This window comes from Bos javanicus, chromosome 12 (genome assembly GCF_032452875.1).
Source record: "Bos javanicus breed banteng chromosome 12, ARS-OSU_banteng_1.0, whole genome shotgun sequence".
Classification (NCBI taxonomy): domain Eukaryota; kingdom Metazoa; phylum Chordata; class Mammalia; order Artiodactyla; family Bovidae; genus Bos; species Bos javanicus.
In genome coordinates, this window is record NC_083879.1 from 15,041,821 (window position 1) to 15,066,273 (window position 24,453).

The following is a 24,453-nucleotide window of genomic DNA, read 5'->3' on the forward strand; positions in this document are numbered from 1 at the left end:
AGGAAGAGTTGCCTTTTCTTTTTCCTTTATTCATTTACAACACTATCAACTCATGGATATTTACTTTGTTCTTTGCATTGTAATCCCATGTTATTGTCATTTATTTTGTTGTTCAAATTGTTTCAGCTTTGGCTATTGGAAGCACTTTCAGGTTTCAACAAGCCCCCAGCCCTGGTGTTTGAGCACTTCCTTATTTTATAGCCCTACGAGATGTTTCAGGCTCGTTTTGTACCATCACTGCTCCACTCCTGAAATCAATGGAGTGCCTAGGGCCACCTGGGATGCCCATGTGGTGACCTAGATGGATTGGGAGGCTGGGAGAGAGGCTCAAGAGGGAGGGGATATATGTATACATATGGCTGATTCACTTCGTTGTACAGCAGAAACTAACAAAGTGGTAAAGCAATTATAGTCCAACAAAAATAATAAAAAGATTCATCCATGTTCTTATATGGACCACAAGTTTGTTCCTTTTAACTACTGAGTAGTATTCCACATATTGATATATCACAGTTCATTTATCTATTCACCAGTTGAAGAACATCAATCAGATGTTTCGTTTAGGGAAATTATGAGTAAAACTGCTGTGTAAATATCCACATATAGGTTTTGTGGAAGCATTCAGGTTTCAGTCATGAGTAAATGTCCAGGAGTGGGCTTGCTGGGTTGTATGGTAAGTATATATTTAACTTCATAAGGAACTGGCAAACTGTCTTCCAAAGTGACTGCACCATTGTGAATTTCTACCAATGAAGTGTAAGAGTTCATCCTTATCAGCACATAACGGTGTCAGTTTTTTTCTTGTTCTTTTTAAAACCACTCTAAAAACATGTAGTAATTCTCATTGTGGTTTTAATTTTCCCATCTCTAATGACTAATGATATTGAGCATGTTTCAACAATCATGTTTATTAGCCGGCTTCCCCGATGGCTCAGCAGTAAAGAATCTGCCTGCAATGCAGGAGACACGGGTTCGATCCCTGGGTTGGAAAGATGCCCTGGAGGAGGGCATGGCAATCCACTCCAGCATTCTTGCCTGGAGAATCCCATGGGCAGAGGAGCCTGGCACGCTACAGTCCATGGAGTCGCAAAGAGTTGGACACAACTGAAGGAATGGAGCACACACACACAGGCTATTTGCCACCTGAATGGCTTTTTGGTGAAATGTCTGTTCAAGTCTTTTGTCTGTCCATTTCCTCATCACCTTATGGACCTGAAACTCTCACCCCTACTTCTGTCTCTCTTCATCCCCACCCATGGGGGCTGTCCTCTCTCTACCTTTCCCCCATTGTAATCACAGATTCTTTTTAGGTATCCCCCCATCGGCCAAATGGTTTGGTGAATTTTACTCTGTGGTATGTACTATGCAAGCATTTTAAATTTGCAACTGTAAAACTATAGTTTCATATTGGTCTACTTTGTCAAACCACCACTCCTAAGATTCTGATATGAGTCCCTCAGGGATATTGTTCCAGCATCTGTCTCCCAGTGACATGGCCCATTAGTGTTGTCAAGAGACATAATGGAAATTGGACATGCCCTTCAGCAGAGTGAAGCATTTTCAAGGGACTTAATGTTGGGTGCTGGGAGGATTTCCATTCAGGTTCCTCAGGTAGAGCAGATGGTCAATATGTAAGTATGTTTAGGATGAAGGGAATGATTTATTTCCATAGGTTTCCTGACTTAAAAAGTATTTAGGGACTTCCCTGGTGGTCTAGTGGGTAAGACTCCAAGCTCCCAGTGCAAGGGGCCTGAGTTTGATCTCTGGTCAGGGAACGAGATCCCAAATGCTGCAACTTTAAGACCCCACATGCCGCAATGAAGATTGAAGACCCTACATGCCACAGCTAAGATATGGTGCAGTCGAATAAATATTTTTTTTTAAAAAGTGTTTGGATCAACCTCACACTCTACAGTGAAATGTCATGAATTATAATTAAAATAAAATGAGGAGGGAAGGCAGGCTCCCCTGTGCCAGAGACTTGGTATTCATTCATTCATTTAATCCTCACAATTCTGAGAGGTCATTTACTCCCAGCTGGCAAATGAGAAGACTGAAATTCCAGGGCCTGGCCTACAGCCCTGGGCTCAGACTCCAGGGCTTTCAACTCTCTCCACAGTTTTATTTTACTGCCTCAGGGGTCTAATACTAGAAATATTATAAATTTCTTTTTTAGAAATTAGTATTAGAAATAATATTAGAAATTAGTAATATTAGAAATAGTATTTTAAGAAAGTGGCAATTTAGAGAATCACAGAGACCCTGAGAGGTGGGAGCTGGCTATGGCTGGGACAGAACTTATCTCTGGCCTTTACTCATTTGCTGTGTGAATTTGGAGAAGTAATCCAACATTATTTTGCTCTGGTTTGCCTCTCTTGATCTGTGGTCTCCAAACTGTTTTTATTGCACATCTCATTGGTTTAAAAAAAAAAAAAAAAGTTATGGCATGCTCGCTTATAAAGTATTTATCTATTTATAAAATTATATACCTATAAAGCTCCACGAACATTTATGTATGTTTTTAAAACATTTACTAAAATAGAAATTTCAAAAAGATAAGAGAGAGAAAATAACTGCAACTCTGCCCTCACTAGTGTTTTTACTTGGGACCATGTGATGTATTAGATTGTTCTTGTTTTCACCTCATGTGACAAATGAGGAATCGAGGTGCCTGCTCTGCCGTATTCCTGCTGTTTACTTCTGTTTGCATCTCTTATTAGCTTTACTCTCTGATTCCATTAGAGAAATAATTTTAAGCCTTTAACCTATTTTTATCAGGGTTAGTTTTATCAAAACTAGCTTAGAAATCTATAAATCCATGCAAACTGCCACACATAAACTGCAGTGTGTCCCACAATAAAAACAAATATGTTACAGGGATGCTATTAATATCTCCAAATTATGGGATTCCCTCAGGTTTTCTCCTCTGTCGTCCAGAACACCTGGCCTTCTGACAGGAGGGCTGAGAGAGGAGACCTGTGTCAACTCATTTATTAAGTACTAGTTAAAGCTTAATTTTTGTTTGTTTTAGATAAAAATAAATCTAAGCTGGAATATTTTCTTATTTGGCTCAAAAGCACTGTCTTGCATGTCTACCCAGGTACAAAGACTTCATTTTAGGGCCCACTGATCTATAAAATGAGTCCGTGTTCCCTCCAAGCAGAGAAAACCTAGGGGTCAATGGTATGAGTTCCATTAAACGTTGTTGAATTATTCAGAGAAAGGGCTAAAATGCCTTTAAGAAAAATATTATCGCATCTCTAAACTAATTTTGCTGCAGGAATTGAGGACATCTAAGGGGGAGGATGATGTTAACAGAAACTGGGGCTCACATTAAATGTGAGTCCTGCACTTCTGAAGATGGCCTGCTTCCTGCTGTACCTTTGACACTGGAAGATGGAGGAGGCTACTTTGTTGACGTTTCTTCTGGTCAAGGAACTCAGATGAGCCTATGACCCATTCAGAGTCTCCTTCTCTGAATTCTCTTTCTCATCTCAGAATATCTAAACCTTTTAAAAATCAATCTGCCCTAGAACAAGCTGGAGTCAGGTCCCCAAGGTAGAGAAAAACCCCAGACTGGTCCAGGTAAGATAAGTTAAGGCCAGCTTACAGGAGCAGCCCCTTGGAGAGCCTGAGCTGACTTCTAACTCTAACCTAAGGGCTTGGAATGAAAGTGAGTCAACTTTAGGAATGCAGTGAATTCTACATTTAGCCCCAAATTAGTCCTCATGGCAAAAAGCGGTAGAGCCATGGCTTTTGTTCAACCTCCTTTTCAGCTGCAACAAAGTGACTGGTGAAAACAGGGGTTGGAGAAGGAGCAGGCTAGCATGAGTTAAGTGGGGAGCCCTGGGACCAAGCAAGCCCCCAACACTGAGGCAAAATGCTGCATGGCTTTATTGGGTGTCTCTCTCAGCTGTTGCTTAAAAAAAAAAAATTGTCTTACAATAGGAGAAGTAAAACAAATATATGATGAAAAGACCTACAATTTATTACTCCAAGAAATCCACAATTCAATGGCAAGAATATAATTTAAATGACCTGGAGGAAAGGACATTTTTAGTTTCTAAAGTAGAGTTCATGTCCACTAGAACTTCTACAGCTAAGGTGAGTCAGTCAGCAAAAAAATACACATATTTTACTAAAAAACTTTTTTAATAAGGCTTAATATTTGGAATGAGAAATTCTTGTACACATTTTCATTTAAATCCACAACTTGCAACAGAGCCTAATAAAAGTCTCCTTTCTGACAACCCATCCTCCCAGCCACTTAATTCCTCTCCAATTCAGAGATGCTGAGACAGTTCATCTTTTGTTGACGTTGTTGTTCCGTTGCTAAGTTGTGTCTGACGCTTTTTGACCCCGTGGACCATAGCTTACCAGCCTTCCCCGTCCTTCCCTATCTCCCAGAGTTTATTCCAACTCCTGTTCATTGAGTTGGTGATGCTATCTAACCATCTAATCCTGTCATCCCCATTCATCTTTATTGGCCAACAAATGTGTGACTTATGGGTGAATTGGTCTGGCTTATGAGAACAGGCAGTAATCCAAGAACAAATTCTAGTAGAAATGAAAAGTTGTTAAAGAAGCACTTTTTTTAAGGATTGTTTCATGCGTGCACAATCAGTAGCATCATCCCCTGATGGGAAGCACAAGGAAAAAACATAGAGGTTACCAGTGCTTAGGAGGAAAATATTTTGATGGAATGCAAAGAGATAACATAACTCCCCTTCTTTTGATTATCTACTGAATGTTTGGCGGCTTTTGACGTTGAGGATCTTTATGTAAGTACTTGAGTTAGAGTTTGGCATCTGGTTTGACCTGAATTGCCCAGGCACAGCTCGCCCTAATTATTATGAGGTCATGTGTGACAAGAAGGACTTTTCTTGGCTCTGGAATGTTCCAAACCATCAGATGTAAAGTCTAGCCATTTCTCATTAAATTCTCCTGTCTTTGGATATGGTTCTAGATTCTCCCAGCCATTAGACTCTGCTTTATGAAAGAAGTTCCTCACATCCTAACCATCGCTCTGGTCCCAGATTCCAGGAACCCAAGGAGAGATGTGTCATAATTTAAGTGGTTGCCAGCTAAACTCCTTTCCCAGGAGGTGAGAGAGAAAGAGGGTAGCAAAAGTTCTTTCAGTAACTGATATTTCACATGCTTTATCTCATTTGATAATAGATGCCCACCCACTCCTCTTATATTTTCAATGTAACAAATGTCATGAAATGAAACTGTTAAAGACTTGCATCTATGGTGTGTATATCCTGGTCCTCACCATTCCAGAAGTCATCTCTAACTTCAAGGCGTGGGGAAGAAATGGGGTGTGAAATAGTATTTACTAGGCAAAAATGTGGGCTTCCCAGGTGGCTCAGTGGTAAAGAATCTGCCTGCAATGCAGGAGATGCAGGAGACTCAAGTTGGATTCCTGGGTCGGGAATGTCCCCTGGAGTAGAAAATGGCAACCCACTCAGGTATTCTTGCCTGGAAAATCCCATGGACACAGGAGCCTGACGGGCTGCAGTCCGTGGGGTTGCAAAAGACACGACTGAGCAACTGGGCACACAAACACACGGGCAAAAACATATAAATACACCATGACAAACGACCACTCGAGGTTTTTCCAGTGTCCCAGGGATCTTTCAGCCCTGGTCTGTGAAACTCTGTGATGTCTCCAGATTATAATCCTCTGTACCACCATCTCCAAAACAATTCACCATCATTTAAATGACAAATGCATGTGAGAAACTGTCTGAGTGTTATGACAACACACACGGCGATAGAGTGTTTACTCACTGTTTCTTCAGATCGGCTCACAGACTGTTGGAACTTCAGCCTTCCAGGCTAACATTTTTCAAAGCTCAGTCATGTGCGTAAATCTTCATGCCTTTTTAAATGGAATTTTGAAAATTGTATCAAAATGATATTGCAAACAGTGAAAGATTTCTGTATTTGTCATGTCTGACTAATTCTATATATCTAGAAGTTATCACTTTTAGCACTTCTAAGTTAGTGTCCTGTTTGCCTCCATTTCTTTATTTTTTATGACAAGTCCTGATGTTACTCCTTGATTTTTTTTAATGTTAGCATTATTTATTGATTGACTTCTGTGGCAGATTCAGATCAAGCTTAATTTCAATATCCCTTACCCAACTGCCACCCCCACTTTCCAACCTTCCCTCTTCTTTCAATAGAAGCATTTGGATAAAATCAATATTCAGCTGACATTACTTTAAGGAGGAAAACACTATTGACCTCTGAGCCATGTAGTAAAGTGTGTTTCCTTTTCCTTTTCTGGACAAATTTTTGTTTTCCTTGGGAAACCTTTTGCAGTGTTGATAACAGTACCAGAGTTGGATAAGATTTCTTATACAGTTTTCCCTAATACACCTCCAGACTTTCCCTTAGTTGCATAAATCTCTCTGCATTCATATTCTTGGCATCACACCAGTTTGATCTTCTTGAAGACTTCTCTTCTGGAGTCTTCTGAACAGCTGGATGAGGGGGGGCAGTTTTCTGGCCCTTTGGAATTCTACTTCTTCCTAAACAGATTTTTTTTTCTTTTGTTTAAAATTAATTAATTTAAAAAATTAAATTATGAAAGTATGATAACATATTTACTGGAGACTTGGAAAATACAGAACAAGATTACACATAGTTACACTATATATCACAATTATTTTTTAAGTAGATAAATTAAGCTTTTTGGTTAGCGTTTCAATATCAAGCTCTCAAAAATTAATAGAATGAATGTACAGAGAAGTAGATGGATATGGTAGACCTAGAAAGCACTAAGAACCAATCCAAGATAACTAAGATTGATATAATTTTCAAAGGACAGTAGGGTACAAATTCTATTCAAGTTCCCATAGACTATAAACTAGGAGACACTGGAACATAAAAAGAAGATGCAAAAATTTCATGGCCTAAAGGTATTGAAATCACCCAGTCTGTTCTCCTATCACTGTGGAATTATGTTAGAAATCAATATCAAAAGATACTTGAAAATAACCCACATATTTTCAAGTGCAATGTGACATTTACCAAGAGAGATCTAAGCAGACTTTTAAACGCTTTTCATCTTACCTCCCCGCCTCTGCTTCCAGAGGTAATTGATCGTACAAATCCCTAGGCCTTTCAGAGGTTCTGAGATGCAAATCAGGTTGCCTGTCAACTTCACCCACTGCTGGCTTGGGAGTCAGCTTTCCCAGATCAGCTCATCAATTACCCCATGTCCATCTTGGATGTCTAGTTTCTAAGATTTTGTTGCCATAATATCTCTCTCATTTTATTTGTATCATTAGGTGCAAATTTTGTGCTACTGTGTATGCTTTAAAACAAATCCTTCTAAATCTTTTTACACTGTTGGTAGGAATGTAAATTGGTACAGCCATTATGGAAAACAGTATAGAAGTTCCTTAAAAAACTGAAAACAGTTACGAAATCCAGCGACCTGGGTTTGATTCCTGGATTGGGAAAATCCCCTGGAGAAGGGAATGGCAACCACTCCAGTATTCTTGCCTGGAGAATTCCATGGACAGAGGAGCCTGGCAGGCTACAGTCCGTGGGGTCACAGAGTCAGACACAACTTTGCCTGCATGTGTATGATCCAGCAGTCCCACTCTTGGGCATGTATCTGGAGAAAACCATAGTTCAAAAACACATGCACCCCAGTGTTCATAGAGCACTCTTTACAGTATGCAAGACATGAAAGCAACCTGTGTCCACAGACAGATGAATGGATAAAGAAGACGCAGTGTGTGAACACACACACACACACACAATGGATTATTACTCAGCCAGAAGAAGGAATGAAATAATGCCATTTGCAGCAACATAAATGGGTCTAGAGGTTATCATACTACATTAAGTAAATCAGAGAAACACATATATCGTATGCTATCACCCATATGTGGAATCCAAAATATAATACAATTGAACTTATTTACAAAATGAAACAGACTCACAACCATAGAAAACAAAATTATGGTTAGCCAGTGGGGAAAGGGAGGGAGGGATAAATTAGGAGCTTGGGATTAACATATACACACTGCCTTATATAAAATAGATGACCAACAAGGACCTACTGTATAGCACAAGGAACTATACTTAACATCTCTTAATAACCAGTAATGAAACAGAATGTAAAAAAAGAATATATATAACGGAATCACTTTACACCAGAAGTAAAAATTTTTTAAACTAAATCCTTTTAAGCATGTCATTTTATTTTGTTTTACCTTTTTCTAAGCATTAAAAAACATTTTTACTGGAGTGTAGTTGATTTGCAAAATGAGTCGGTTATACATGTATCTACTTTTTTTAAAGGTGATTTTCCCAAATAGGTCACTACAGAGTACTGAGTAGAGTTCCTATGCTATACAGTAGGTCCTTATTAGTTATTTATTTTGTATAGAGTAGAATAAATACATCATTTTAAACTGAAAAGTCTTTTCCATTTTTTCCCAGTGGAAATTGTTTGGACTATTGCTTCCTTAGTAGCTTTCTTTACATTGACTTGATTTCTGTATTTTAATTCATCCTATTGAATAATATTCATGAAATTATGATTGGGTATAATTATATTTTCTGAAATAGATTTCCTAAAATACACTTACATATATTTTTTTTTTAAATCTGGTATACCACCAGTGATGTTTACTCTACATATGGAAACATTACTCTGTTCTAAAGTAGAAACTAAGGTCCAGGGAGGTTACGTGCTTTAGGTCAAACAAGAGGCAGAACTAGGACATTCTTTGGCTCTCCTGAATCCCTTATTTGTTCTTATCAGTAAGCCAGGCTGCCTGAGCCTCTATCTAGATGCACTTGTTAATTATATACCTTACTTCTCTAAGCTCTTTACTAGCATTTACCATGTCATGCCATTATCAAACCATCCAGCCACTAAGTAATAGTCTTTGTTTAAAGCTCATAGTTCCAAATATGATCCACTTGTAGCCCTGAAGAGGGAGAAAAATTGGTAGAAAAAATCAATGAGGTCAGTATTGCCTTCTACTCATCTGACAAGAATGGTTACTTATTAAGTAATTAAGTTTTCCGTCGTGGTGTCCAAAAGTCTTATTCATTTCACAATGAATAAAAGAAGGGCACCAGAGAAGTGTATGTTCTTTTCTTAGCTATGTGCAGTACACGGGACCTCCAAGTCACAGAGACTTTACATATTTTCCCCAACAGAAGGTAGTGCAGTTTGTAAATGGCAGAATCTGTTTGAAAACACACTTTTTTCTCCAAGTCCATCGTTTAAATAGAAATGGCCCAAAGCCAGTATTACTTCAAGCATAGCAATTCTCACATAGTTTATCCTCACCAATAAATTCTGCAATACCAAATTTAGCTTGGTGAGGCCAGCACAATGCTGAAAATACTTCCTCTGCTGTTGCTTGGCAATGTTAATAAAAGTGGGGCAGATGTTGAACTACAGAGGCAGGTTAAATTTTGAAATTACACATGGTATTATAACTAATTAAATCCGAATGAAAGACACCAATTTGAGAATGACAAAGTCATTGAAATAGCACTTTGGAGTTTAACAGGACTCAATCTGTATAATGTAATTTGGTCCTCTATAGTTATGCTTTTTAACTATCACAGTCTAACTTCAAATAATATCATTCCACTTTAAGTATAGTATAAAAATCTTATAACAGTATGTTTCTATTTCTTCCTTCTTGCCTTTGTGCTTTTTTCATATATTTGCCTCAACATATGTTATGAATTCTATATACACTCTGACTATTTTTGCTTTAAATAGCCAATCACTATTTAAAGAAATTACCTATTTACCGTTTCTGGACTCAACCACATTCTAGACTCTTGTCTGGTATCCTACCTGAAAAACTTCCATTAATATTTCATGCAGCAAAGAACTTCTAGTGATGAATTTTTTCACCTTTGAGAAGACTTTTTCTCGCTTTTATATCTGAAACATGTTCACTAGGTATTATATCCAAGATTGACAGTTTTTCTTTCATCACTTTAAAGATGTTGCTCCCCCACAGCTTGCTGCTACACTCATCTGAGAGATGGCAAGTGGACCTGAGCCTCAGATGGTAAGGACCTGGCAAAATTCAAGCCAGGAACACTGGTGGGCCACAGCTGGACAACCCAACCTATGGGCTTCTATCATTTCCATGAGCTGCCAAATGTATGTCAGTGGAGGCAGGGAAATGGGCAGAGATACTTCATGCTGTCCTGAACACAAACCAAAATCTCCTTTCCTGTGCCTTGGTGGCAAGTACCGCCATGGCTGCAAGGTGCTGTAGAAAAGGCAGAGGTGGTGGCTTCACGCTTCACAGTGTTTCCATTCCTCCAGTCCTTGTGGAAGTTTCACTGTGACCTACCAGTTTACCAGTTCAAGCCCTGGGTAACTACCAGCGGGTATATACAGAGATTGGTTACGACATGGGAGCACCCCACAGCCTCAAGCTGCTGCTGGGTTAATTAGGGAAAACTGCTGCTGCCTTCACTTCCCCTGGCTGGCTTTGGACTCTCTTTCCCACTTGTACTTTGGCAGAGATGCTGAATGCTGATGAGGTAGCACTTGGACTCCTGCCAGAAGAGTCTCTAATTAAGGCAATTAGGTGAGAGCCGGAGCACACGGTAGTGAGCCCTGCAGTGGTGCCAAGGGTCTCCTGGGTCAAGAGACCATGTTGTAGCTCTGCAGCTGATGGATCCCTAGGGGGAGTCTCAATGAAACCAAAGCAAGAAGAAATCACCTTTCCTTTTGTGAAACACTCCAGGGTGTCCAAAACAATGCAAAGTGACAGTGACAGGTCAATACAGAGCAAGGAAAATATATTTTGCAGTATCAGCTTCATTTCCTGGTTGATGAATTTGGCAAGAACCGCATCACTGACAGACAAATCAATGTAAAATATTTAAAAATGAATATTATAGAGAGACCAATAATAGTGACCCTTTTTGTGGGAAATCACTACATGGCAAATTCTTTCACAGAGTACTTTATTTCTGCAAAAAAAAAAAAAGCTATTATTCCCATTTTACAGATAGAAAGTGAGGCTCAAAGAGGTGGAAAAACCACAAAACTAGCACTTAGAATGCCCAGGAAGAATCTTTCTTCATCATCATAGTGCCTGCTACCTTCCATCACTCTACCATGCTACCTTTCAAAGGCTAATGACCACCCCACTGCTGCCACTCACACACGTGCGCTTAAGGAAAGCAACTGAGACACCTTTACTGTAGGAACTTGGCCTTCTGACTCTACTTTCTAATTGTCTTTAAAACTCTGAACAAAGGGCCTCTTCCTCTCCATATTAGGTTGTGGTATCTTCACTGTTTCACCAAAACCAAACCAGTGAAAAGTACCAAAGAAGCACATTCATGACAACGAGATAAGCTGGCTAATAACCACTTTTCTTTCAGTGTCACGGGGCCCTTTAATTGCCAATCGCTTAAGTTTTTTACTGTGATAAAATATATGTAACATAAAAATTTTCCCTTTTAGGGCTTCCCTGGTGGCTCAGTGGTAGAGAATCTGCCTGCCAATGCAAGAAACATGGGTTCGATCCCTGGTCTGGGAAGATCCCACACGCTGCGGAACAACTAAGTCCATGTGCCATGATTACCAAGCCTGTGCTCCAGAGCCTGGGAACTGCAGCTACTGAAGCCTATGAGCCCTCGAGCCCACACTCCACAGCAAGAGAAGACACTGCAGTGGGAGGCTTGCGCCCTGCATCTAGAGAGTAGCCCCCACCTGCAGCAACTAGAGAAAAACCCGTGCAGCAACAAAGACCCAGCACAGCCAATTAAAAAAGACAAATTTCCCTTTAAACATTTTCCAAGTGTACCATCCAGTGTACTGAGCATGTCGACGCTGTTGTGCAGCCATCTTCACCATTTATCCAGCTTTTTCATCTTCCCAAACTGATGTTTTGTTTTATTTTTTAATTATTCTTGGAGTGTAGTTGATTTACAATGCTGTGTTAGTTTCTGCTATAAAGCAAAGTAAACCAGTTATACACATACATATATCCTGTCATTATTAGATTCTTTTCACATATGGACCATTACAGAGTACTGAATAGAGTTCCCGTGCTGTACGGTAGGTCCTTATTAGTCGTGTATTTTATATATAGTAGTGTGTGTGTTAATGCCCGTCTCCCAATTTATGCCCCCCCACGCTGCTGCTGCAGCTAAGTCGCTTCAGTCGTGTCCGACTCTGTGCGACCCCACAGACGACAGCCCACCAGGCTCCCCCGTCCCTGGGATTCTCCAGGCAAGAGCACTGGAGTGGGTTGCCATTTCTTTCTCCAATGCATAAAAGTGGAAAGTGAAAGTGAAGTCGCTCAGTCATGTCCGACACCTAGCGACCCCATGGACTGCAGCCCACCAGGCTCCTCCATCCATGGGATTTTCCAGGCAAGAGTACTGGAATGGGGTGCCATTGCCTTATCTGATGCCCCCCCATAAGACTGCCCAAACTGAAGCTTTACTGTACCCATTAAACAGTATCAGCCCACGCCCCAAACACCCTAAACCCGAAAAGCCACCATCTTACTTTCTGTCTCTATGAATCTGATTACTTCAAACACCTCATTTGAGTGGAAATAATCTGTGACTTATTTCATTTGCATGATGTCACAAGGTTAATCCACATTAAAGCATGTGTCAGAATTCCCTTCCTTTTTAAGACTGAATAATATTCGGTTATATGTACACACTTTTTAAATTCATCCATCTGTGCATGGACCCAACCCACTTTTGAACACCTCTCCAGGTTAGAAAACCCTTCCTCCTTTTGAATCCAATTCTGTTTCCTTCTAACCTGTGTTCACAGATCCTAGCTCTGGCTCTCAACTTTACACAATATAAGGTGAATCCCCTTCTCCGTGTCACTCCTCTATTACCTTAAAACAAAGCCAAGTTGATTCTATGATCTACGAGATGAGGCCTGAGAACAAACACCCAGCTGGAGGAGCTGCTTCAGAGGGAGACACCTCCGCCCATTCATTCTCTGCCCCGAGGATGGGGGATCTTCAGCCCATCATCCCACATCAAGGGCCCCCTGCCTGGGGAGCTGCTCAAGGGGGTGACTCATTTCACAGTGTCCTGTCTACCGCACTCACCCCAAAGCATAGAGGGTCAGCAGAATCTCCCAGATATTCACTCCTCCACCCCCCAGCCAGGTACAGTTTCCACCTATCTCCCCAACCGGTGGAAAACCAGCTGGGCGCCCACCACCCACTGGCCCTACCAAAGGTTTCTGAACATCCATTCACGCCTCCGCAAATTATCTCCAAGATTACAGTAAGGGTGCAGAGACGTAAAGGACAGATGCCAGAGTGAGAAACTGAATGGGTTACTCCCGGAACGGCCGGTGCCGATGGCTTGCTCCTGGTAGAAAGAGGAGACGTCACCACACGCTTCTCCCCAGAGGAGGCGGCGGCGATCAGGTTGCTCCCCACTCCTGCCCCACCCCGAGGAATGGACTCAGTGACACTGCGGGCCTTTCTCTTCTCTGCTATCTTGGAGTCCAGGCGCCGCAGTGACCAAACGGGTCAGGTGCAGGGCTGCAAAAAGCTTTGTCCGAACTGCCGAGGGAGGATGTGGCCAACATTCCTAGGTTTGTTTGCAAATGTGGCCCAGAGAAGAGGTGTCAGGACAGCAATGCTGGCAGAGCGCGCCCATATCCGGAGCCCAGTCCCGCCCTCCCGCCACAGGTACTTCTGATGTATCCTTCCAACCCAGATGGACATGCATTTCACACTCCAGGGCGAAAAGGATCCTACACTCCAAACTCTTATCAGGGTGGGCTCTCTAATAGGATATTGTCTGTTACAACAGAACTCTGCTTTTCCAGAACTTAGAAAGCTATCAATGGACAAATTTCCCTGATATGTATTTTTCAGATTCTAAAAAATTCATCTCATGTCTCTATTACTTGGGCTTCCCAAGTGGCTCAGTGGTAAAGAATCCGCCTGCCAATGCAGGAGACACAGAAGAGGCAGGTTCGATCCCTGGGTCGGGAAGATCCCTGGAGGAGAAAATGGCAACCCACTCCAGTGTTCTTGCCTGGAGAATCCCATGGACAGAGGAGTCTGGCGGGCTACAGTCCATAAGGGTCACAAAGAGTCAGACACGACTGAGTATGCACACAGGCACATTACTTACTCATTATTCACTTTTGAAACCATCAAAAATTACATCTGACAAATAGCCATGAGATTATTGCATCAAGGACCTAAATAAAGAAGTCAAGCGATAAAATGGGTTGAAAGAAGAAAGCAATTATACTAGGAGATTTAAGCTAAGGAAGTAATGAAATTAAAAGTGAAGTTTAGCTCTGGCTTCCTGGCAATGAAAGAGAAAAGGAAAATAAAAGGAAGTTCGGCTGCGTCAGTTCCATTATTTAATTAAAGAGAACATATACACTCATTAGGAGATGTTGTCATGATAAATTTCAAGCAAGGGGTTATTTGCAAAAACTGAATTTAAACGCGGCTTTTTAGGAATTCATCTACTATGTGTTTGAGACCTATCTGCACGTGCAAGTGTCTCTGTGTGTGTATGGATGTATATATCTGTCTGTCCATCACCCTTCAGCTTTTTGTGTGTCTGTGTATTTAGTTGATTAAAAAAAAAATCTGTCAGGAGCCTTTGCAAGGCTTCATCTGTTTCAATTTGTAGAAATGGCTGCCTGTCATGAGAAAGAGACTGGTGGGAAGGATGGGGGCAATGCTGTGCTGTAGCCCCAGGACACCTGCACACTTCCTCTGTCCTGTTAGGCAGTTGAGCCGATCCTACACAAGCCTGAGTTCTTGCTAAGCCGCTTCAGTCTTATGAACTGTAGCCTGCCAGGCTCCAAGATTCTCCAGGCAAGAATACTGGAGTGGGCTGCCATACCCTTCTCCAGGGGATCTTCCCGACCCAGAGACAGAAGCTGTGTCTCCAGCGGCTCTTGAATTGCAGACGGATTCTTTACCACTGAGCCACCAGGGAAGCCCCTACACAAGCCTACTGTTACATAATCCAGGACCTTTGGCCACTAGTGGGGGAAGGGGCAGTGGTCAGCCTTGCTGCCCTACGGCCAGGATCCAGGTGCCTCAGGAAAGCTCGTTGGCACCCAGGTACCCTGCAGCCAGAGCATCTGTGTCTGAACGCACCCCATGGGCCAAGCCTGGCATATGACTGGGCGCCTGCTCGGCTCCCACTTGGCACCGCCACTGCCTGCCAGCCCTGGAACCCTGCCCCAAACCACAGCTGCCTGGCATAGGGCCTGACAGTCTGCCCACTCCTTTCCAGAGTAGTCTCTCTCTCTCCGAAGGGCTGGAGATGTCATCACACCCTTTCCTCCACTGCTCCCAGGGGTCCTGCTTCTATCCTCGTGGCCCTGACATTCTTCCCCCATCAAGCCACTTACCTGTCACGAATGTTCCCCAGCCGGGAAACCCTACCCATCCCACGCCTCCACATCTTTGTTCAAATACCCTGGAAGGTTACAGCCTCCTCTTCACCAAACCCCTTGGGGAATCAGATGTCGATTTCAGCCCGTCCCCCTAAGAGGTCAGCCCAGCTCAACCCCTGGCTCCTCCCCTCTCCCCACTGAGTCATTTCTTAAACAGGTTATGACAGCAGGGACTTCCCTGGGGGTCCAGCAGATCCACGCTCCCAATGCAGGGGGCCCAGGTTCGATCCCTGGTCAGGGAACTAGACCCTTCATGCTGCAACTAAGAGTTTGTGTGCCGCAACTAAAGATACCACGTGCGGCAACAAAGATCGAAGACCCTGGGAGCTGCAACTAGGACCTGGTGCCGTCAAATAAAGAAATAAATATATTTTTTAAAAAGGTTATGACAGCCGACGGAGGTCTCATCTTTCCTAGAGAGTAGCCCACAGAGAGGGTGTGTCCAGGCCTCCAGACAAGCAGGGTGTTTGTGGGGGGCTGTTATTCAACCTGATGAGCAGGTAGGAGGGATTGAAAAGTATCCAAAATTACACATTGCATTGGAGTGGACACGGTTTGCTGACTTCTCCTGGCCAGGCTGCCATGGAGAGACTGAGGCTGTGTCCCTGGGACCAGTCTTTGGAGGGAAATACAGGGAAAAGGTGCCCTCCTGTTGCACCCTTTAGGGTAAAGAAGAGCCAGAGGAAGAGATGAGATATTCTGGACCCTGAGGGACTTTCTATAAGAGGAAAACACTTTGTGGTGGGTTTTAAGCTAAATCCAAGGCTGGGGGCAGGGGAACTGTGGGACTATAAGGGCCAATTATGTTCTGAAGTAGAGGCTACAGGCACCCCCAGCCATGGATGTGACCAGGAGATGTGATCTTTGGGATCCCATTGGGGAATCCTGCCAAGCCCAGGTGAGGAGCTGTGTGCTCCCTGGGGCTGAAGCATCCCAGAGAACCAAACAACCAACACAGCTTGAGCCCCATCTGCTTGAAAGAGATGTCTGTATCTGATCAAAGCAGGTCTACAGTGCCTGGTCCATTTTGCTGTTGTTGAGTCACTCAGTCATGTCTGACTCTGTGTGACCCCATGAACTGACTCTGTGTGACCCCATTCTTCTCCAGGCAAGAATACTGGAGTGGGCTGCCATACCCTCCTCCAGGGGATTTTCCCGACCCAGGGATCGAACCCGAATCTCCTGCATTGGCAGGAGGATTCTTCACCACTAAGCCACCAGGGAAGCCTCGCTCAGTCCACAGAGGGCATTCAGTACATTCACAACTACCACCCACCCGAAGCTGAGGGGCTGCGGTGGAAAGAGGGAAACGCCCCCTGAGTTTGCACACGCACATATGGCACCCAGGGCTCCTCGGGGTAAGGCGGAACTATGCCCCTTTACACCCCTGCTGAGGCCATGGCTCTGGGAGAGACTCTGAAAAGCCATCGCCACGCAGAATAGTTTTCTCTGGGTTCTTACTTCTCCCCAACTCTGCCTTCCAGGAAAACATTCCTATGGGCCACAAAGGGGAAGCGAGCCAACGGAGGCCGAGGCATATGGTGAGAGAATAAAACAGTGACTGTCACCGCAATCTTGTTCTTTCAGAGCATCTAAACGGCATGAGCCGGGCCCCTTTTTTGTAACCTCAATTGGAAATGTATGGGAATTTATTTCTGCGTAGTGATGGAAAAGCAGATAAAATTCATCAATGGTGCGCTGTGTGCCTCCCTTCCAGGAGAGCAGTGAAAAAAAAGTCATTACATAAAGTACTTCATTTGATTTTAGATGTGCTGGAAAGCTAAACAAAATAGAAAGGAAATCCATTTTTCAGGCAAAATAAGACAGGGAGTGATTATGGACAGGCGAGTTATTTTTATTAAAAGAAGAATAACAGATACACTGAAGTCATAACCTGCTGTTTGGCCGGAGGGCTTTAAGATCGGAGAACACCCAAACCGGCCTTTTCCATTCCCTTTCCCCTGTGGTGACCAAAAAGACTCAAGCACTGACTCTTACGGGCTGAGGTTTCTGCTGTGAAAAAGTGACTGCTGGGTAGGTGATGCTGGGCTGAGGCTAGGGAGGCCCTGGCGCCATGGCCAGCCCTGTGGGTTACAGGCCTGCTGCCCAGAAACCACAGAGGGAAGGGCTGAGGCCACGCGGACAGTGACCACGGGAGAGACTTGATAGGAGGCAGAAGTGAAAGGAACGAGGTAATTATGAAACAGCAAAGATCGTTTCAAAGCAAAGTTTGCAAATGCTGTCCAGATGAGAAAAGATGACTTGCTCAAACAATAGTTTTTCAAAATCGACATCTGCTTTTAAAAAATAATTTTATTTATTTATTTATGGGTGTGTTGGGTCTTCATTGCTGCTCGGGCTTTTCTCTAGTTGCGGCGAGCAGGGGCGACTCTGTTTGTGGTGTGTGGGTTTCTCACGGCTGTGGTTTCTTTTGTTATGGAACACGGGCTCTAGGGCCCTCAGACTTTAGCAGATGTGGCACGTGGACTCAGTAGCTGCGGCTCCCACGCTCTAAAGCACAGGCACACGGGTTTGGCTCCTGCATAGCACGTGGGGTCTTTCCGTGTCAAGGACGGAACCCGTGTCTCCTGCATTGGCTGGTGGATTCTTTACCACTGAGCCACCAGGGAAGCCTGATACCCACTTTCAAATCATCAAAACGTGTGCTTGGAGAACAATTGCCCAGGTTCAATGTCGCTGTGTGTGGGAATTGAGAAAACGAGCAGAGACCCACAGCTGTGCTGGTTTTCAAAGTGCAGTCCACAAAGCTTTTCCCTTGACTCAAGGGTGCCACAGAGTTCCGGGCCCTGCTCAGAACTACTGAGTCAGAATCTCTGAGAGCAGGGCCCAGAAATCTGTATTTTTAAAGTTTGTTTAAGTAATTTTGAAAACCATTAACCCGAAAGGGTAAAAAAAGAAATTCTTAACATATATCACTCCCCCACCACCACATGCGATTTGCAGTCAGGCATAGCTCAGCTTGTAAAGAATCTGCCTGAAATGCAGGAGACCCTGGTTCGATTCCTGGGATCGGAAGATCTGCTGCAGGAGGGATAGGCTACCCACTCCAGGATTCTTGGGCTTCCCTGGTGGCTCATCTGGTAAAGAATCTACCCGCAATGCGGGAGACCTGAGTTTGATCCCTGGGTTGGGAAGATCTCCAGGAGAAGGGAAAGGCTACCTACTCCATTATTGTGTCCTGAAGAATCCCATGGACAGGGTAGCCCATGGGGTTGCAAAGAGTCAGACACAGCTGAGCGACTTTCACTTCACTTCACGGTAAAGCACATCACATTTGGACTCAAAATGCTTGGGTTAAAGTTAGGCTACTTAGCCTTGAGCAATTCACTTAATTTCTTACAGCTCCAATTTTCCTCATTTGCAAAATAAAAATTCTACCCTGAGTTGTAAATATTAATAGACAAAGAATGTCAAAGCATTTGCAAAGTAAACTCTACAGGATTGGTACAAATGATTTTTTATTATTATCATGGAGTTTCCCGGATGGCATAGTGGTAAATAATCCATCTGCCAAAGAAGGTGACACAGGTTGATCCTTGGATCGGGAGGATCCCCTGCAGGAAAAAAATGGCTACCCACTCCAGTATTCTTGCCTAAAAATTCCCACAGACAGAGGAACCTGGCAGGCTACAGTCCATGGGATTGCAAAGAGTTGGACATGACTGAGCATGCAAGAAAGTACAAGAATTATTAGCTGTCATGGTATTAATATGACAAGTCCCTACCCATGATGCCAGCACCGTAGTCTAATCGACTGTATCTCTTGCCTGGGTGACTCTAATACTTTCTTCTAAACAAGCTCTTCCCTCCTTCACCTTTCATCTCATACTCTGCTGATAATGCAACCCTCTCACTTAAAACCTTCAAAATCTTCTTGTTGCTCTTAGAATAGAGTCAAAGATCCTTAACAAAACTAGCTCTTTTCCTTACCAAGACCTTGATTGACTCTGAGAGAAGGTAGATTGAAATGCAAAACATCCATAGTATCATTGCTTGTCCAGTAAAAATCCACTAGGCTTAACTCTAGCCCTTGGGAGTCAAGGCAGCAAAGATGCTGCACAGAAGTCTCAACTGGTTGTAGGGCAGGATTAAAAACAAAGCCTTGATCTCACAGGCATGCCTGAGGCAACCCTATTGGAAAAGGATAAAGGATAAAAATATAGTATTAAAAATGTAGGCTCTGAACTATGTAGGCCTAAAGAAATGATTCTAATTTGTAGTGTTTATAACACCATGATTAAATATCATCTAAAGGCTTAAAAGTATTTTTTAATATGTAAAGATATTTGCTGATAGGCATTTTTACTGATGGAAACATTTTTCATTTTTTAAAATAAACTTTTATTTTATGACAGCTTTATATTTACAGAAAAGTTACAAAAACAGAGGGTTCCTGTAGACCCCTGACCTGCTTGCCCCTAATATCATTCTTGCTAAACTTAGCCACATTTATCAAACGTAAGAAATCAATGTTGGCTCAATACTAAACTCCGGGCTTTATTCAGATTCCACCAGTTTCTCCATGAATGTCCTTTTTCTGATCCAGATCTAATTCAGGATTCCATATTGTGTTTAGATGTGACGTCTCTTTGGTCTCTTCTGATCCATGATTGTTTTTCAGATTTTCCTTGTTTTTGACAACCTTAATAGTTTTGGGAAGGCCTGGTCAGGTGATTCATAAAAAGTCCCTCAGGTGGGGTTTGTCTGATGCTTTCTCGTGATTAGACTGGATTATAGGAATCTATAATCTAATGAGTGTGTCTGGGGAGGAAGCCCACAGACGGGAAGTACTATTTTCATCACATCTGTCGAGGGTACATGCTATCAACATGAGTTCTTATTGTTTGTTTGCCTTTACATATTTATTTATTTGGCTGCACGGGGTCTTAGTTGTAGCATGTGGGATCCAGCTCCCTGTCCAGGGAACGAACCCGGCCCTCTGCACTGGGAGCACAGTCTTAGCCACTGGGCCATCAGGAAAGTCGCAACTTATCATTGTTTATGCCAGTCAACCCTGGATGCCTTCTGGAGGTAGTACTTGCTAGACTTCTCCACCATAAAGTTACTTTTCTTCTCTTTCTGTGCTATATATTTTGGAATCAAGTCGCTAAGGACAGGTCTTTCTCCACACTGAACGTGTAGTGTGTGTTAGGGGTTGGGGTGGGTTTAAGCTCCACCTCCTGGAGGGGGGAGTAGCTGTGTGAATTATTTGGAATTCATCTGGAAGGGGGCCTTGCCTCTTCTCCCTCTTCCTCATTTGTTTATTTCTTCAGCCACTTATTTATAGTAAAATAGATTCATGGATATTTACTTTATAGTTTGGGTTATATCCACTACTTATCTATGTTGCCACTCATTATTCCAGCTTTGGTCACTGCAAGTTCTTTAAGATGCGCATTTGTGTCACTTTGACACGCCCTATTATTTTTTAAAAAATGTTCATATATTTTGTTCTATATATTTTATTTATATAGACAAATACATATACACACTAAGGTAGATAAATAATAGATATCTAGCTAGATAGACACACATATGATACACGCTCAGTCGCTCAGTCTTGTCTGACTCTTTGCAGTCCCATGGACTGTAGCCTGCCAGGCTCCTCTATCCATGGGATTTTTCAGGAGTGGGTTGCCACTTCCTCCTCCAAGGAATCTTCCGGAACCAGGGGTAGAACCCACAGCTCCTGTGGCTCCTGTCTTGGCAGGCAGGTTTCTTATCGCTGAGGCACCAGGGAAGCCTCTGCCCTATCCTTTTATTTTTTGAACTTTTTCTTATTTTCTAGCATCACAAGATACTGCAGGCTCATCTAGAATTTTCCTTGTCCCAGGCCTAGAATTGGCTATTTTCCCAAGGCTCCCTGGTTCCTTTTGTTGGAGAATGGTATTCGAAACCAAGGTCTGGTCATTGAATGAAAATTATTTAGAATTTTAAGACACTTTTTAAGGAATTCCTTGGCAATCCATGGGTTAGGACTCCTCACTTTCACTGCCAAGGGCATGGCTTCAGTCTCTGGTTGGGGTACTAAGATTCTGCAAGCCACAAGACGAGACGAAAAATAAATAAATAAATAAAAACACTTTTTAGTGTTTTTCATTATAAAATTAATATAATAATTTCATTATAAAATTATAAAATTGTTGGAAAAATTTTCAAGCAGTACAGAAATGTATCAAGTAAGACATAAAAAGTCCCACCTAAGTTTTCCCTAATTTACTTTTCAAAACTATAGTATGGAGTATATTCCTGGTTTTTAAAAATTTATAAATTAGTATATATTTATAGGACAAGATTTGAAAACTGCTAAACTATCTAAATTAATAGGATTTTTTAATACTTGTATTTATAATGAGGAAAATTAGAAATGTCATACTTCACCAACAAATGGGGGATTTAGTTAAAAATACTGCAGTCCATCCATAAAATGTAATCCTAAGAACACAACGAAAACCATGTAAATTCCTATCTGCAGGGAAGGAATGGAGACTCAGATGTGGAGAACGAACTTGTGGACACAGCGGGGGAAGGAGAGGGTGGGACGGACTGAGAAAGTAGCATTGATACACATACACCACCGTGAGTAAAACAGATGGAACAGGGCGCTACCGTATCACACGGGGAGTCCAGCCTGGCACTTGGTGATAATTTAGAGGGGTGGAAAGGGAGGGAAGCTCAAGAAGGAGGAGATATATATATATACATATATATATACTATGCTAAGTCACTTCAGTCGTGTCCGACTCTGTGCGACCCCATGGATTGCAGCCTACCAGGCTCCTCCATCCATGGGATTTTCCAAGCAAGAGTACTGGAGTGGGGTGCCATTGCCTTCTCCGATATATATATATATGTATAGTCACGACTGATTCTCATTGTTGTATGGCAAAAAGCAACAAAACACTGTAAAGCAATTATCCTCCAATTAAAAAAATACGTAGAAAAAAAGAAAGAAACCATGTAAAAGAAAAACATTTAATTACATAAGGAAATGTTCACAAGACATTTATTAATAAGAAACAGCAGATAACAAAACAGTATATTCAGTATTATTCCCCTTTTTGTTAAAAAAAAATTCAAAGCATGTATTTGCACAGAAAAAAGGACTAACGGGATGGATATCAAAATGTCAGCTCTGACTTGTGTTGTAATTACAGGTAATTTTACCTTTCTTCCTTTCTTCAGCTGTGCTTCCCAAATCCTCTGCAGTCAACATGCATTGCTTTTGAACTCAGGAAACAAAGCAGTCTTTGCCTTGCGCAGCATCACATTAACTGAAACTCTGCACGTTGGAACCGTGACCTTGATTTTTAATAACTGCAGTCATTAAAAACACATTAAAAACATAATACAGATTATGAAAACAAATGCTAGTGCTCAGAACAGAAACTGATTGGACACATCCACTCAATCACTCAACAAATATTTTATTGAGCACTTACCAAGTGCCAGAAACTGTCATAGGTGTCAGGGGTACGGCAGTGTATAGACTCTACTGAATTATTTATGCTGGTGATACATTAAAAAAAAAAAACATAAATGTCGAAACTACATCTGAAAATTGTGTTATAGCCATAAGCTGGAATAATAAGTAACCATTAAAAAGCATGTTCTAACAGACTTATTGGCACTGAAAATGCTTTAAATATATTTATAATGGAAGAAGAGTAGGCCATAAAAAGTACAGAGCGTAATGTCATTTTTTAACTAGCAATGTACATACATATATTTGTTTGTGTAAAAACATGTTTTTATTCATATCCATAGTCTATTTATATCTAAGTAAAACCATCTCTCTCCCCAGTAGAGACTAGAGAAGAGATCGCCCTTAATCAGAATGCTAAGAAATGAATAAACTCTAAAGTGAAACCCCAAAGCATTTGTAAATCCTTGGGTGTGATAGTGCTTTGCATAAGAAAAATGGAAGACATCCGAGGGCGTTCTGAGTGGGCAGAGAAAGAATGGTGGAAGTAGATGCCATCTACCTCTCCTTGCTTTCAGTTAAGCCATCATGCAAAGAACGTGACTTTATTGTGTGAATGTCTATGTGTAAATCAAGAAAAATAGAACTTTCCTGGCTGTCCAGTGGTTAGCACTCCTCACCCCCAATGCAGGGGGCATGAGTTCAATCCCTGGTCGGGGAACTAAGATACCACACGCCAGGAGGCACCTAAGCCCATGTGCCACAACTACTGAGCCCAGGCACTGCAGAGCCCATATGCCACAGAGAGTCCGAGCACTGCAACAAAAAATCCTGCCTGACCCAACCAACCTTCTGAGTGCTGCAACTAAGACCCAATGCAGCCAAATAAGTGTTTTTTTAAAAATAAAATAAGCACTGCTACTTACTAGCTGTGGGACCTTGGGCAACTTATTTAGATGTGCCTCCGCCTTCTCTACTGTATTATTTAGGAATATTTGGATTGCATGTAACAGAAAACCCAACTCAAAGTGGCTTCAACAAAAAGAGAGTCTTGTGGGTCATCGAAGGGGGCCAAGGGTGTCCAATCAGATCCCAGAGCTTACAGTGCTGCTGCTTCTGTTTCTTAGGGCTGATTTCCTCCATGTTGGAGTTCCACTCTTACATAGGTTTCTTCCTTGTGGTGGCCAGGTCTCTTCTGCAGGCCCAGTCTTGCACTGTCCTTGCATGCATGCTTAGTTGTTCAGTCGTGTCCAACTCTTTGCGACCCCATGGACTGTAGCCTGCCAGGCCCCTCTGTCCATGGGATTTCCCAGGCAAGCATGCTAGAGTGAGTTGCCACTTCCTTCTCCAGGGGGTCTTCCTGACCCAGGGATTGAACCTGCATCTCCTGTGTCTTCTGTGTTTCCTGCATTGCAGGCAGATTCTTTACCCTCTGAACCATCAGGGAAGCCATCTGGCATCTTATGCTATCCACTACCCTAGAAGAAAGAGAACTCTTATCTCATTTTTTTTCTGGCAAAATCTCAGGATCATTTGGTATGAGTGGGCAGCACCTCTTTCA